This window comes from Meleagris gallopavo, chromosome 3, assembly GCF_905368555.1.
Source record: "Meleagris gallopavo chromosome 3, MGAL_WU_HG_1.1, whole genome shotgun sequence".
Lineage (NCBI taxonomy): Eukaryota > Metazoa > Chordata > Aves > Galliformes > Phasianidae > Meleagris > Meleagris gallopavo.
The window spans coordinates 76,407,867-76,425,498 of NC_139406.1; the positions used below are offsets into that span (position 1 = coordinate 76,407,867).

Genomic DNA, 17,632 nt, shown 5'->3' on the forward strand with positions numbered 1-17,632 from the left:
GGACATCTAATGACGTTCTTGTGAAATTCTAAGATCATAATGAAGAACACAGCAGATGATGCTACTTATTTACAGAAAAGCAAATTTGTTCATTGAAGTACTTTAGGAAAGACAGCACATTAAAGAAAAGCAATTGTTCTGTCTTATCTAACGAGTGTTAGAAGTTCCCTCTGCATTTTTTCCATGTGACTACTCTTGCAATAGCAGCAAGGGATCTATGTAAACAGATGGTGAGGAAGAACACTTAAACATACTTTGCTTTCCAACATTCCTAGTATTGGACACAGTTCCTCTATCCCCAGACTCTGGAAAGCAAAGGTAATAGCCTCAAGTTGCACCAAGGGAGGTTCAAGTTGGATATCATGAAAAAATTATCTTCAAAAAGAGTGGTCAAGTGCTGCCCAGGTAGGTAGTTGAGTCACCATCCTTGAAGGTGTTCAAGAAAGATTTAGTTGTAGTATTAGGGGACACGGTTTGGTGAGAAAATTTTGGTGGGAGGTGGATGATTGGACTCAATGACTTTGGAGATCTCTTCCATCCTTGGTGATTCTATAATTCTATATTATATTGTGTGGAAAGAATAATTCTAACAAAAGTTACACAAACATCCTAGGGCAGCCTGAAAAAGTGATTTCAAATTTACACCAGAAACTTCTTTTGATCACCTTGGTTAGATCACCTGAATACACAAGAATACACAGCTCAGCTCTTTTCACAATGTTTGATGAGATTAATAGATGAACTCAGAATAATTTCAGATGAAGTCCAAAAAGAGTTGAGTATTTCTGAAAAATGTTCTTATGAAAATTACATCATACATAATGAGACCTTAGAAGATCTAAAAAATAAATGCAATCATAAATCCTTGTGTGAAGATTGTGTGTTAAATGTTATTAATGCTGAAGGAAACTATTTCTGTTTCAGTGTTTGCTTATAGAGCACTTGTCCTCAATTTATTTATTTATTTTTAATGGAACTAGTGAGAGGTCAGTATCTCTCAGAATTGAGATATCAGCTATAATTTTTTCCTGAGTCTCTAGAAATCATTAAGTTCTTTGTTTAGAGCAGTCTGTCAGTGAAATAGCTAGGATATCTGTAAGTCTCATGCAGCTTTGTTGGTCAGTAATACACATTTTGTATATCAATAAAAAATACATTAGCTCCCAAAATGCTTTCTTTATGGACATCCTGCAAAATGGCATGAAGCATTAATAGTAACTGTTATCTCTGACAAACAAACAAACAAACAAACAAACAAAAAAACACTTTTGTAATAAAGTTGTATTTCAAATACTTGATAAATAATGTGATAAATAATCACTCTAAAGAAAATCTGCTGCGACTGAGGTTGAAACTGAAAAGTCTGCCAACTTGCTGTTAAAAATGCAGCTAGACAAAATATGTTAACGATCTAGAAGGCCTAGGTCAGTATTCAACTTTTTCAGTATTTAGTACTCTCACTCAGGGATAAGGAGAAACATTTCTGAGTACATTTGTGAATTCAGGTGAAACACAGTCTCTGCTGAAGAGAATGAACCATCTGTGGTGATCAGGTAGTCTTCTGTGAGCTTGAACTGTTCTGAGTCGCAGAGTGCAAGGCATTATAGTTGGTGCTTTCTAATTCTAATGCTTCAGATCAGAATTAGATTGCCTGGGCACCCATTTACATCCTTTTTCTGTTAGAAAAAATCTTCTTCAGCATAACCTACATTTTCAGGGAAAAATGTTTAATTTAGGTTTTAATACAGCAGTAAGTACTATCCCTATAAAAACAATCAAAATTAAATTTAATATTTAATCACAAATAAGGATTGTTTAACTGACAGGAACTTAACAGCAGATGAGATAAGTAAGCATTAAAAGAAAATTAAAAGCTACACTTAAAGAACGGAAAATACACTTAGAGAAATTAAAGAAACAATATAAAGTTCAGTCACCATTACTGTTACACAACTTTGAGCTCCTGCTAATCCATTTATTTAAACTGCAAGAAAAATTCACCTTTATTGCTGCCCATCCTAGAATGATACAAAAGCACCTAGAGCATGAAGAACAAGACTTTCAAAGCTGATGTCTGACTGGAGAAAAACACCAGTGTAAATACAAAAAACCAGCTGAATTCTCTCAAATCTTAAATTTATTTCAAATTGAGCAACAGTATAAGTAGTAAAGTTGTGGATTCTTTATTTAACTTTATTGGACTCCTGGTAGAATTTGTAACTTTGCAAGCAGTAGACATGATGGTTCTGTAGAATGTAAAAAACTTAAATAATGGAATAAGTAGCTCTGACAACTTCAACAGATTTTTAATTTGACTCTGAATATTCTTGCGGTCAGCACATGTAAATAATTTCCTCCCACCATCCCTTAAGAAAAGTGTAAGACAAGATGACATCTGTATTTTTTTCCTCTGCAGCTCTGTAGCAATGACTCAATGTTGCAATGATTAAACTTGACATTACTGCAACTTCTGCCCATTCTCCTGTTGAGGCAAGTGAAATGTGCCAACTGTTTATAACATAAAAAATATTAATTCAATATATCCTGACAAAGAACATATATATTTCAGTTTTAAGGACAAGAAGGTAATATAAAATACAGCAATAAATGAATATGAACACTTTTCCTATAGAATTCAAGTATAGCCTATGGGACATCAAAAAATACAGGGCAGGTAGACACTTTGTGGGACTGCAAACCATTAAGAAAAAACCTTGTTTCCTCTCTGGAAAGCTAGTGCTACTTCTAGTTTGTGTTTGTGCCACACACACCTGACAGATTGAAGGAGGGGAATAGACAAAAGGGAAGGTTTCAGATGATGCAGGATGAGGGGTGAGTGTTGGCTAATAACTGAGCCATGAAAAAGTAACAGAGCTACACATTACAGCAAACTGTGCAGGCATCTAGTAGGCTTTTCTACTTTAGTGGATGTGACCATATAGATATAATATAACAGATTTTGCCTTTTCCTATATTAAATTTCATTAGTAATTGACTCAAGTGCTGTATAACTTGGGACAAGGTACAGTGACCAGGGATAATTAAAATATACTCAGATTTATTGCCAGACAAATTTTTCCTACCACAAGGTGGACAGCATGCCATGCCACTGTATATAGACAAATTGTGCTTTGTCACAACTTACAGAAAATGTTTAAAATGCATTTCTTTTCTGGACAGTGAACAAGCAAACATACGCTTCTACCACTTGAAATACATGCTGCAGAAGCCACAGAAACAGTCACTGAGGCAGCATAAGCTGCTAAGTTTGCAGCTGATGTCAGTAACATGGTGGTGATGGAAAGGAAACATACGACAACACTCAGTTTTCCTGCTAGCTGGGACAGAAGCATATTTAAATGCTACTATGACAATGATGTGTTGAACAGAACTAATTCCCTCTACTCTAATCTCTCATCAAACATAGCACAAAAGAGATACATTAATCTAATACAACAATTTTCTTTTAAAAATGCTTTTCAACACAGTGCTTACAAAGGCAAAATAATTCACAATATACTTTGATGGAAATCTAAAATGTAGCTTTTCATTTCTTAGATCCATTATTTTCTTATTCACAATAAGTTAAAATCCTGCTACTCTCCCACCACCTAATTAAATGCTAAGATTTCCTACTGCTGCAGAAACTGCCACTTTTGTGATAATTAATCTCTGTGTAATAAATACCGTGTTCAATTAGAAAGTTAAAAGATTATTTGTATTTTGAAACTTGAAATATTATGTAAGCACTGAACATGTAGTATGATGATAATACAAATTGTTTTGATAGCACAAAAAATGGGTGAACTTCTTAAAAAATTAAAAAATAAAAAACAAAGTTAGAACTTATCTGGACATCTACCAAAAAAAAAAAAAAAAAAAAAAAAGCCAAGTTTACAAAAATTTGGTAAACTTAAAATTTAAAAATGCTTTTCTCCCAGCTAAAGTACACTTTCTGGGTTTGGCTGAAGGCAACAGCAGAGGTGCCAAAACTGATTCTAAAGGGATTTTTCAGCACAGAAGAAACTCATATTAGAAAAGTTTGAAAAGATTATGTAAATTATAAATAAGTAAGCAGACATCTTGCTGCTTAAATCTATTGATTGCGTATTTTTATTTTAATTTGCTTTCCACTCGTTGAAATTTTGGATTCATTGAATATTGGTTTGAAATTTTATTTAATTCTGAATTGATTAATCCTGCTTGAAAATCCAGTCAAAAAACCAACATGATTGCAGTAAAATTTAAATTTAATAATGATTCCAAAATATGCTTTGAGTCCTAAAAATTTCATAGATAAATATATTTTGTTGAAACTGATGTGGACATTTAATAAAAGTGAATTTCATAAATCCATGCTTTAGTTACACTGAGGGTAACATTAATTACCCACTGTCACCCACATGCATTGTACATTATCCTAATAACTGTTGTAGATAAAATTTAAATGCAAAACTTAATATATCAGCATGCTGTTAGAGCTAACTTTTACTCTGATGACTACTGTAGAGATACTAGCTTCTTGTTACCCTGAAGTGTCATTGAAAAATATCATTTGTAGGCCACAGTGAAATATTTATCACAGAGTTTACTTAATCGAAAGTAATTAATCATAAGTAACTCCAAAAGTTATAAATTTCACAGATAGACCTATCTCAAAAAATATATAAATCTCATTGAGATATGTTGGTGTTTGATACTTAAATTGTATAAGCACATTAACTTAAATTATTGTGCTTAAGAGTACATTAACAATGTAGTTTTGTTTCTGTTGGCTTTTATGTGTTTTTTACACTGTGAAAAGCATGCAGAAAACTACGGCTGAAGCTACAATTTTGCTCTAAGGAGGTTATGTAACACAGGTCCAGGCTTACAACTTAATTATTCCCATTAAAACTTTTCTGCACTCCATTATATTTTCTGCAGTCAGAAGAAGAAAACTGTTAAGATGATATTCAAATGTTGCTTTTTATCTCTAGGAAAATGCAGAGCTGGGGACATTATTTTCAAAGAAAATGTTTGCCAGGATTTCCATTCACTTACATTTGTCTATTCAGTCTTGATGTAGAAGTCATTTCAATGTTTATGAGTTTAATAGGCTTAATTTTGTGGCTGTATAAAATGAAATCAGTAAAGGATGTTGAAAGACCACTTTCTGGAGATGACAGGAAATGCAAGTAGGGAAACAATGTAAGTTTTTATTAAGGACAATGTAATTGTTGTGATCTCATTCTTACCATAATATATACATATTTTATTTTGATGTCATTTTAAAGTCTGTACAACAATAAAGAGGCAAGAATGACTTGACCTTCTGCAACAGTTCTGATAGTACTGACTTAGCTAAGTACTAAGTGCTTAAAGTTTATTTTAAAATATGTCTAAGTGCATGGCTCAATCAGAGCCTAATTGTACTTTGAAAAAAAAAAAAATTAAGAAATTGGAGGAGGGGAAAGAGAAAAAGAAAAAGATGGTGAAGAGGATGAAAGGCTTCCCTTACTCAACAGGATCATTCACACTGCAAGTATGATAATATGTTGTGGGTTTTTTTTTTTTTTTTTTTCTTAAAGGCTTATGGCATTAAAAAATGGGATGTAGAATGAAAACATATAACCAAGCATGTTCCACATCTTGCCTGAATAATCTGCAACAATTTCAGCTTGATCCTTTTACTCTTCAGGGGCTCTATCCTACTACATTCATTCTCTGGCCTTTTTCTCTGTCATCATACAAAGGTTAGACTTTAATTCTGATGGCTACTGTTCAGAAAAAAAGTAACACATTTTAAAAGTGATAAACAGAGAGTTTCTGTGAAATGTTTATGGTTACTTGAAAAATAAATATTGGCTTCACCATTTGCTTGGTTTTCTGAATGCAAAATTTAGTTTAAAAAATGCCAAAATGAGTTATGTGGCACTAAGACCTCCATAGAAAAATATAAACAGACTGTTAAAACATATTTCAACTCCCTTGGCGTTATTTGTGGCTTATAAACAGTCACATATGAGTGAAAGTTTCAGTGACTGTCACCCATTTATGATCCAAGTTCTTCACTGGTGCCACACTGACCAGGCGAACAGAGATCGGCATGTCTTGCATGTTAGTTGTTTTTTTCCCCCACTAATAACCAAGGTCATGACCTTGTAAGAGCTGTGATTCAGAGTAACAACTTTTCTGCTTCAAATGGAACTGAGATAGGTACTAAGAGGTTTTACTTCAGTACAACCAAATTACAATACTAATTCTTGTATTAAACCAGAGTAGAAACCAAATACAAGAAAATGGAACAGAAATGGTACATGTTCACTTGGGTCAAGTGTTGTGAGCTGTTGCATTGATTTAACACTGGAAACTCAGCACCCTTTCATATCTGATGAAACAGAAGACTGCAGACTGTTTTCTCTACAGCACTAGACATTAATTCGTCTTTCTTTGTAGTTAGGCTTCCAATGTTATTGTGTACCTCTTTCTTTCATGATAATAAAGGTTTGTTTTAACTTTGCAAACAAACTTTTGAAAATGAAAAGTCAGATATCACAATACTTCTGTGCTCTGATGCTCAAATTTGATCTATTTGTAGGTTTATGTGAATACAGAGCTCTATATATATGGTGTATGCCATCACTTTGTGCTTTAACTCACCAATTATATTGCTGCTGTGGAACAAATAATGTGTAATACCACATTTGTTACCATCACTTCAGAGGGGGATAAAGGAAATTCAGGTATGTTTCCAGTTAGCGGGGACAACTGCAGTCTTCAATTCCGTCTGCCTCTCCCACAAGAAAAAAAAGCAACCAGAGCTCAACATCAACAAAACACGTAAAACCAACAACAAACTCTTCAAGGCTAATGCAGCTATTGACTCTGGGAAAACAAGGATGACCTCTTTACCTAATTCTCTCCAAGCCTCACAGGTACACTTATCTTTTGTCTTATGAAAGATGTGAGTTCACATACTGTTTTGCTGATATTTTCTTAAACATATAATGAATCAAGGCAGAAAATGTTCTCAGAATCAGGTTGTAGATACATTTGCCAGTAGAAGTATTAATGATAAAAGAAAAAAAAAAAAACAACACAAACAAAAACCAATCAAACCTAGATCTGGTTGGCTGGGCAGCTGGTAACATACTTCAGAGACTTTAACCACAAACATACTAGATTAAATAAGGGTCACTCTAAGAATTCCTAAATGTTTTTTTGCAGGCAGATGAAAGCATAGTCTGTTGGGTCCAAGAGCAGACATGAGCTCATTCTGCCCACACACCATTCTGGTTGGAAGCTTTTCTGTCACAATGTGTGACACCGAGACCATTAAAGGGCAGGATATATTAGCTTGGGCTTGGTGCCACATAGACAGGTCTATCCAACTTTGGTTGAGCACAGAGTGGGCAGAGAGAACCAATACCAATGCAGGCACAGGAAGTGCACCTCCCTGTTAGAAACTCTGGCTTCCAATCTCTACTTTTCTTTGTTTCCTCATTTTGGAGAATTAAATTTTAAACTTTTTTAAATTCTGGAGATATTGCTACTAGTAATAAACAAATATAATAATAAACAAATAATAATAAACAAATTCTTCAGCGTCTTGTCAACAATGAGGGGTCACTTAGTTCACCTAGGTCAACACTTAGTTCATTCTTACAGAAAGCCTGGCCATTCATAGGAATAATACAGTTTGTCTAACCAAGATCTTTAAGGACAAATTCGTCCACTTTATCTACATTTCAGTCTTACCTGACCCAACATTTGGAAGTGTCAGTTTCTTCAGGTGTGATTAAAGTTTTGACAAGAACAACGTCTAGGCTAAATACTTTTGAGCTGAACCTGTGTTCTGGTTCTTGAAAATGTGCTCCATTCCCTAACATTTAGACAAAACCAGGGAGAATTCTACAATCATCGAATCTGCACTGAAGAGAAAGATATTCTGTAATCCTAAATTTTACTGATATATTTTTTTCATCCTGCATTTTACTTCTGAATAAGTCTCTCACAGGCATTCTGTGAGAACATAGTGTTTGTGCCCTTGAACTCAATTCATTATACTGCAATGCTGAATCATCAGTGTACCAGTTATTAGCAAGTAGTAATGGAAGTGCTCACACCACAGTATTGTATACATCTATAACTTCTGATATGTCCTTACACATCTCTCTTAGACTTTCTGCACAAATTTTCTCTGTGCTAATTGATATTCTGGTGGTCATTATATACTGCATTATATTAAAGTTTAACATTTATGGCATTACACAGGACCCATGTAAATTTGAAGAATGAAAAAATGACAATGATCATTCTCAAGTGCCAAATAAGGAAATTACTATCCTATTTAAAATTAATTATTGTTATTTATTTTTTTTATTAGAAATAGAACCTAACAGAAGACATTACATATGTCTCTGTGGTGGACAGCCTGAATTCAAATGCCATATACATTTGAAGATGTCTGGATATCCTATGAAGTATAGCTTTGGAATAAAAAATTCCTTCTGAGGGGCATATATGCTGAAGTATCTCACCTTCACAAGGTCCTTTTCTTCAGGAATGTTTTGTTTTAAAGCCCAGATGAGGCATGAAGTTACTGGTTTCAACAATATGCAAATTTCTATACTAACACAAAGGTTGATAGGTTTAAATACTTTGGAAATATTTTAACAGAAGTCAATTAAATAAACACATAGATCTTTTTGGTGTTGTTATTAGGTGAGAATTCTTACCATGAGGATCGTGAAGTCCATTGCCATAAAGATTTAAACTTTGCTAAAGTACTTGTTCAATAATCTTAATAGAAATATATGTAGATTCCATAAAGCAACAGAGGCTTAAAAGAGAGCAACACTATGTATCATTAAGAATATAGATTATCATAAAGATAATACAAGCAAAATTAGAGTAGCTGTTTTATATCGGTGTTATGGTTTTATGATTTTATGAAAAAATAGCCATTACAACAAAAATGTTATGCAAGTTTTTCTTAGGTGCACTTATTCATGTTCTGCCTGTACGATAGTTGAGGAATATCTGATAAAATCCCCACTGAGTTACAATATGTAACAGTAAGATTACTACTGAGTTTCTGTAGGTATTTTTTTCTGCCAACACTTACATGCATTAAAGAATTCTCACAGATTTGTGTGCTCATGTGGTAGTCTTCAGTGGGGACTGCACTACAATTTTCTTGCTTTGCATGCTATTATTTTCACACCCGTCTACTATTTTTATATTTTTCTGTAGGTACTCTCAATGGATGAGAGTAGTAGATCCACCACTGCTTCCTATGCTCTACTTTTTATATAACAGCAGATGTTGCTGTTTCTATTCACTCAGCAAGAGAAGGGTTTAAAACCACAGACTTTTTTCACAACGATGCCATAACCAGTTTGTACAGCATTCGGAGTCCAGGGATGATCTTTTTCACTTTGCACCAATATATGATATTTGTATCATTTAATCAAAGACTATTAACTCAGAATGAGATGTAATCTTTGGAGCAGGGAGCACAATCTCAGAGTTCCATCTCCCACCTCATTGACAAGTGATATGTATGCCTGAGGACTGCTCTAAAAGTAATGCCTCATTTCATTATGCTGACCCATGATGTCTGAAACAGATGTTGGAGGAAGATGGCAGTAGAAATGGAACCTAGCCACTAATATTCCATTACATTTTGTTGCCGTGCAACAGATGGCAGCAGAGTGGCACTCTCACAAAATGGTGTCTGACAAGGAAGCGTGGATGAAGCAAAGGTGTGGAACTGAATTCTTCCATATGGACTAAAGTGCACCTACTGACATTCAAAGGTTCTTTCTGAACATTTCTGGAGATGAAACAGTAGATGTGAACGCAGTGAGGCAGTGGGTGGTACGTTTCAGCAGAGGTGACAGTGGAACACCCCCACTGGTTGAGATTGTTTTGAGAGCAGCATGCAGGGTCTTACTCATTGGTGGCAAAAATGAACAGCTAACGGTGGTGACTGTATTGCAAAATAGTATTTTGTAGCTGAGAATTTACTCTATCAAACAGTGCTATTATGCTCTTTCCATCTGTTGTACTTTTCATGGGAATAAATAGGAGGCATCATTTTGGAGTGATTTGCATACCTACTCATCCTTTGGACACTAAATTCTTTCCTGAACAGTATTAGAGCCTCAGTAAAGAGCCTGTTCCTCTGCAGCACAGATTGTCCTTCTCTTTTGGGAAACAATAATTGTTCTCTGAATTTCCTCTGGATCTTGTGTTGCCAGCAGGAGCAGAGAGGTGATTGTTCCCCTGTACTCAGTACAAGTGAGGCCGCACCTTGAGTACTGTATCCAGTTTTGGGCCCCTCACTGCAAGAAAGACATTGAGGTCCTGGAGCGTGTTCAAAGGAGGGCAACAAAGCTGGTGAGGGGTCTGGAACACAGGCCTTATGAGGAGAGGCTGAAGGAGCTGGGAATGTTCAGCCTGGAGAAGAGGAGGCTCAGGGGAGACCTTATTGCTCTCTATAACTTCCTGAAGGGAGGTTGTAGTGAGCTGGGGGTTGGCCTCTTCTCTCGTGTCATTAGTGATAGGACCAGAGGGAATGGTTTCAAGCTACGGCAGGGGAGATTCAAGCTGGACATTAGGAAGTATTACTTTTCAGAAAGGGTGGTCAGGCACTGGAATGGACTGCCCAGGGAGGTGGTGGAGTCACCGACCCTGGGGGTGTTCAAGGAAAGACTGGATGTTGTGCTGAGGGACATGGTTTAGTGGGAGCTATTGGTAATAGGTGAACGGTTGGACTGGATGATCTTTTAGGTCTTTTCCAACCTTGGTGATTCTATGATTCTATGATTCTAAAATGAAGGCTTTACTCCAGGCTCTTTCATTTCTTTTCTGAGTATGACAGGACATTGTCTCCTACTTTCAGGCCACAAGCTATGAATCATCACTGGATATAAATGGATGCCTTGCTATTTTCAGCATTTCCTAATAGCTTACTCTAGACAGCTCTCTGCTCTACATGTTGCCTGATTTGGCTTCCAGTCTAAAGAGCTTATCTTTCTCCAAGCATGTACAGAGATTCAAGTGCCCTAGTTAGGGTCCTGCAGTCTGTTCCTAGAGTCCAACAGCTTTAATGTTAGCACTGGAAATCTTTATCTCTCCCATCTGTAAGAAACCACATTTGATTTGTTTGTAAACACTTAAATTCTCTAAATCCAGGATGATGTTTAAGTCCAATAAATTGTTACAAAGGAGTTTTTTTCTTGCCTTAAGTAAGTTTAAACTGATGTGTTATTTTATTGTAGATAAGCTTTAAGGGAAAATATGATACTTTTGTTCTTACTCATGTATTTTCCTTTTTTTTTAAAAAAAAAAATTGAATGTAGAAGCCTGGAGAAAGAGATAATAACATGCCAACTGTGTTCCACAGTGATAACTCTGGTTCAACATGTCAGAAAACAAGCTTCTGTGCTTGAATACCCTGAAAAACCACAGAAAAGCTTCTAAAAATATAAAAGCACAATCAGACTTAATTACTTAAAGCTTCTTATCAAGAGCCTACCAAAAACTGCTTGAAGGTGTATTCAGTTTTGGTGAAGAAAATATATCAGTTGAAGGCAATTGGAAATTAACCAGCTGAAATAAAAGGGGGATACAGAAAAGCAAGACTGAAGATAACAACAACTTAGAAGTGGCTTGAAAGATCTAATAGTAAAAATAGACTACAGATGGATAAATGGATACACAGAAACTGTTAGATCTTTGTTATATTGGGTATTCTTTGAGTAACTCACACTGAAGACTTTGCTTTTGTCCTGGAAGAGGGTTTATTGTATGACCTATAGTTCACACCTTGCAAAGCAAGTCCAATAATACATTCCTAAAGTCTCAAGGAAATAACTTCTCAGAGTTTTTGGGACACTTTTTCTGGCTTTCACACATATTCTAGAAGTTACTTCATTACAGATTTCTAGAGTCAACTGTGAAAAAAATAAGAAATGAAAGATTAGGCTCTTTACATTGCGTGTTTTTCTGCCTTAAAAAATGCTACTATTAAAAATACAGACTTGTAATTACATTTGCAATTTTATAGAATTCTGTATACATTTCTGAATGAAAACTGTATTATTTCTAGACTGGCATATGTGAATTTTCAGTTGGCTTTCCTTTAAATAAAGAGATTTTCTATCGGCTGACATGCCAACAAAATTGATTGATTGATTTTGAAACATGAGGAGTACAAAAGTATATTATTGTAAACAAGTGTATAATTAGAAGCTCTGCATCAAAAGGGCTTGAAGGTTAATACCAGCATTCATTTTACATGGGATTGTTTAAGACTAAAAGAACTTCACAAAGAAAACTGCAAATCACTATCTCCATCAGATTAAAATAATAAATATTTTGTCAATGAAATTATTTTTCCCATGACACCTATAATGCACCACATTACTCAACATAAATCCAATTCTTTTCTTATTTATTTTTAGTTTCTCACTTTTACGTTACAATCTAGAGAAAAGTAGCCATCACTGCTTTTCCATCATCCGAAAATTAACTATATTAGTGCAAGACCTCATTGGTTGTTCTACAAGTTGCAGCTCTTGGGAAATCAGATATCTACATATGGACGGATGTAGCTTGGCATTAAAGAATCACAGAGGTGTAGCGGTAGGAAGGGACCTCTATAGTCCACATAGTTCAAGCTTCTGCTACAGCATGTTTCCTACAGTAGGTCACACAAGAAAGCATCCAGATGGGTCTTAATACCTACAAAGAAGAAGACTCCACAGTCTTTCTGGGCAGTGTGTTCCAGTGCTCTGTCACTCTGTGTACAATCAATAGGTGTACAGAGGTTAGGCTAAGTAGGATTACTGCAGAGGGAAGATAATAAATGAAAAATGCTCACCAATAATGTAGGCTCACAATTAATTCCATGAGGAGTGATCTCCAGAAACAGATCCTTCCTCACTGGCAGTCAGCACTTAAATAGGATCTAGGAGAGGTGGAGCCATGCTCCACCCCTTCTGGTAGCACAGGTAGACTTATTGCTTGCCTCAGGTGGTCAATCAGAGGTTCAGGCTGTGATCAACAGTTCCCATACACTCTGACAGTGAAGAAGTTCTTCCTTGTGTTAGTATGGAACTTTCTGTGTTCCAGTTTCTGCTCATTGCCTCCTGTTCTATGCCTGCATGATACTGAAGAGCCTGTCCCCATCAACTTTACTTCTGTACTTTAGATATTTATAAGCAGTTATGAGAACCCCACTCAGCCTTCTCTTCTCCAACGTGAAGTCCCAGTTCTCTTAGGTTTTCCTCATACAGGAGATGCTCCAGGCCTGTAATCATCTTTGTGGCCCTCGACTGGACTCTTTCTAGGTGACCTTTCTTCTTTTGAACTAAGGAGCCCAGAACTGGACACAGTATTTTGGATGTGGTCTCATAAGGGCAGAATAGAAGGGGAAGATCGCCTCCTTCAACGTGCTGGCCATTGAATATCTGTTATGGCAGGTTTTGATACAGTCATGTCTGTGCAGCTGCAGTCCTTGCTTTTTCTCTTCACTCAAACATGGCAAATAATAAAGAGCAGTGCAATTGTTTGGTGAAAAAAATATTGAACATATCTTCAAATCATGTAATGGATGCATGCCACAGATACCATTCTGTCTGTTAAAATGATTTTTCGTGGGTATTTCCTCTGAAGCAGATTTGTAAAATGAATTTCAAGCTTCTAAATAAATATAAATTACTATGGGTTCAAAATTTTGCACCATGACTATTTTTTGAGTTATTCTATAGATTTCATATTTGGCAAAACAGCGCTAGGGTCTGGACACTAAATCTATGTTTATTTTCTTGCTTAGCTACCTACAGGTTTCATCTGTGTCCTCCGTTGTCTTCTGGGCCACCTAAGATTCACTGTGATGCTAAGAACAAGGAAACTAAGCAGATGGATCAGAAAAAAATTCCAGATAAGACTGATTCCCTGTTTTATCTAAACTAGTCAGGTGCAACAGAAAGAAAAAGTTACTCATGGCAAAGGCATCACTGAAAATCCCCATTCTGTTTGCAACAAATTCCATCAACTTCTCTCCTCTAAGGAATGTTACATCTAAATTTTCTGTATATAACTGATATTTCCCTGTCTATTTGTCTCCTGTTTATTCCACTAAAAATGCATCTATACTATCTTCCATTTTTTTCACAAGATTTCCTAATCTCTTTCTCACGCTGGTTCTAAACAAAGATTGTTCTCCTTAATTACAAGTTATCACCTTAAGACAGTGACTCACTCAAAAAGGTTGGGATGTTCTCTATCCATTCAGAGTTCTCACTTATGCTTTCGGCAATCCCAAAGTCATGCCAACCTAAGTGGTACTCACTCATCATCTAATCATGTTTCTTCATGAGTAAGGATAAAGACAGTAAGTCATTGTAGGAATTGGAAGATTTACTAAATAGCAGATTGACAAAATACTCTAATACATTGTCATAGAGAGCATATTAAACATTTCTAAGGATTCTGAGGTACAAACAATTTGGCTAACTTAAAATGTTATTTCCCCCATTCTTCATCTCATGCCTCACTTGGAAGAGCTATTTCTACATTGTGAGTAGCAAAAACAGATGTGCACGAAGCCTAAAATTTTTGCTGTTCATAATCAAGTATCAGTATATCTGCTTTCATTAATTAATATGTAGGATTATGAAGTGTGGAGCCTGGAATCCTAGGACATAATTACTTTTCTGGGTTGATTCTAGAGGGTCTGAGGACACAGCTCAAAACATAACCATATGGTTCACAAAAGCAGCAAACAATGTTGACAAGAATGCACTAGCCTATACAGGAAAATAGTAGAGACTATGTAATTTCTGAGTGACTCTTCTAATAAAATTTTTATATTTCTGTGAATATGTCCTTTGACTTTCTAAAAAACACTGCACTAAATGTGGGTTTGTAAGATCAGACTCTTTTTACTATATGGAGATTTTACTTGACATAGCGCAAGGCTTGCAAAAAGTTGGTCAGAGAGTATTTTCATTGTACCTGAAGACAGCTTTGTGTTTAATCTTTTCATGTAAATAAGAAATCTAAGAATATTACAAAGGAAATTAATCACTTCAAAACTTCTAGACTATTGAAATCTTCAAGTGAGGTGCAACATTGGTTTTCCTATTTCCGTTACTTATCATTATACATTTATTATTTCACTACACAAATTTTCATCTCTACTTTCTTCATTGCAGTCATCATCTGGGATAAATACATTTGATTCTACATTCTCAGAAACCTTTTTGGAGCTGCCTTATTTTGAAAGAGAAACAAGAATATTTTTAACATACATGTGTTCAGCATTACTCTTTTTAATCATAGATTCTTTAAGCTAATAAAAAGTAGTAAAGAGAATACAAACAACCTAGAGAAAAAACAGAACTCTTCTGAAATCACCAATTGGGAGTTATCCAGAGTGAATCAAACTCTGCATGATGTTGGGGTTGGATTTTGGAAAAACAGCATGAAAATGAGTTTCCGTATTTTCATAGACACGTCTTATCACTTTGTGGTATTTGCATCTTTTAACTTACTATACTCAATTGTTAGACCTGGATCTTTTATAATTTTTTCATGTCTTCCAAATGTACAAGGTACTGCCATAGCATAAATGCTCAATTTCTTGAGATTTCCCTTTCATTTCAATATTCTTCCTCTACTTATCTACTATCCAGATCATCTCAGAAGTTGTTTTTTTTTTTATTGTCTGACACTTCTTAGTTAACTTGTGTTTCTTGAAACCAATGTAAAGTATGGATAACCTACAATCGCTTACTTGTCCAAACAACACTGAAAAGAAGAATTTACTGCTGGCCACAAGCAGAAAATTCTAATGGCTATCAAAATTAAAGAATATCTAATTTGTTTGGTGAGATGACTTGAAATAAACAGTAACTGAAGTTCTGAAAAAGGTATGTTGCTCTATGTTTGAGGTATTGAAAACAAATATGGTAAATGCCTGACAGCTGACAAAAGGAAAAGCAGAAGTATGAGAACAGTGCTTTTCAACTTCAGAGGGCTCATTTAAATAGCAGTTCCTTAGATAAAGGACAAACAGCATTCTCTGAGGAGCGGCCAGCTGCCTAGGGCTCAGTAATCAGGCTTTTATTTGGTCTGCCTTCTGGAGCTGCTTCTATCGCAGATAGTGATGCTGGCAAACAAAATAAAGAGTTGCTATGACACAGGATGCATTTTTATAATAATTTCTAGAAAAGTCCATCATACACTTTGTTCACAAAATGTTTGCTAGACATATGTGTGTCTGGACTAGGCACTACTACATTTGTCAAGTGTTAAAAAACAATTTAGATTGTCTTGTGGCTTACAATTTATTAGTTCTGGAACTTGCTTATTTTCTTTAAATATTCAGATATGTTTGAGTAAAAGTAACTGAGTAATTCATTTGAAACAGCAAGGTCCATCAGAGATGATACAGCCTTTTTAGCTCTCTGTTTATTCCAGAATAATGTTAATGAAAATAATTCTCCATTCCCCAGACAGATTGGATTGAGCAAATTCTGGTGTTCAATTGAAAAACGAAGGAGAACAAGAACCAGAACTGCAGTCAGTGTTCTCAGTTGAAATTCCTACAGGTGTTTGTGGAAATGTGACTTGAACATGAGTAGCAGAATTCAGTCATGTTACCCAATCTTACACTTTTTAAGGCCTGCACACCCTTTATGATTTAATATATCTACAGTTTTGAAACATTTTGTTTTTCACGTTCACTGGAAATATTTTAATAGATCATTTTCTACAGTTCAGAAAGTATATCTTATATAGCCAAAAAATCACCCTGTCTTCTAATGAAGTGACTTTTCTTTCCCAAATACTTCCCTATTGCCATAACATCTGTAGATCTAGATTCATTCAGGATGATTTTTTTAGGGTTCCTCTACTGTCCATCAACATGTTAAACTTAATCTGTTTAAGAAATCTTCAGGTGTCAGTTTCATCACCCAAGCATTTTAAGAGCCCTTTGTTTGAGACAAAGTTTAATACAGCCAACAAAAGACATGAAGAAAGGTTACATCTTGGGCTAGGGCTTTTTCTTTGGCTTTAGTTAATGAGATAAAAAGATAGTAAATGGTATGCTACTACTTGTATCTGTATGGCTAAATTTCCTTTCGCAAAAAAATATGGTCCTGTTTGTGGCACAGACTGCCAAGACCCTGCTCTGTGGAATCCCCTATATGGAAAAAATACTAGTTTTATCAGGCTAAAACTATTCAAAGAAAGGGACAAACAATTAAATATATGCAGGTAACTGTAGATTCTTTCTTAAACTCATGAATGGTCTTGGTTATTCACACCTGAAGCAGCTTCAGGTCACAGCACCCAGCAGAGTTCCCAGGCTGACAGAGGGAAAAATAGCACTGTGCTACCCCAAAAATCCTTGCCTTTCCCCTGCCTTGGGCTTAAGACAGGCCGAAATCCCCAAAGCATTTGCAGGTTTATCTGCTATATTACCAAAAAACAGCCTAGAATTTAAAAACAAGACAAGAAGTTTTCTCACTATTTTGCCAGGAATTATATACACGTATTCTTAAAATCCTTAACATAAGCTTTAACAGAAGTTAAATTTGCAGCATTCTTCTGGTTCCTCAATGGTCCA

The 17,632-nt window shown here is 35.5% G+C and overlaps 1 protein-coding gene across 1 annotated transcript in view; it reads right to left on the bottom strand.

Moving 5' to 3' along the window:
• The window catches only part of ANGPT1 (angiopoietin 1), a 159,281-nt gene that overhangs the window by 19,104 nt on the left and 122,545 nt on the right, over positions 1-17,632 (bottom strand). The window lies entirely within an intron of this gene.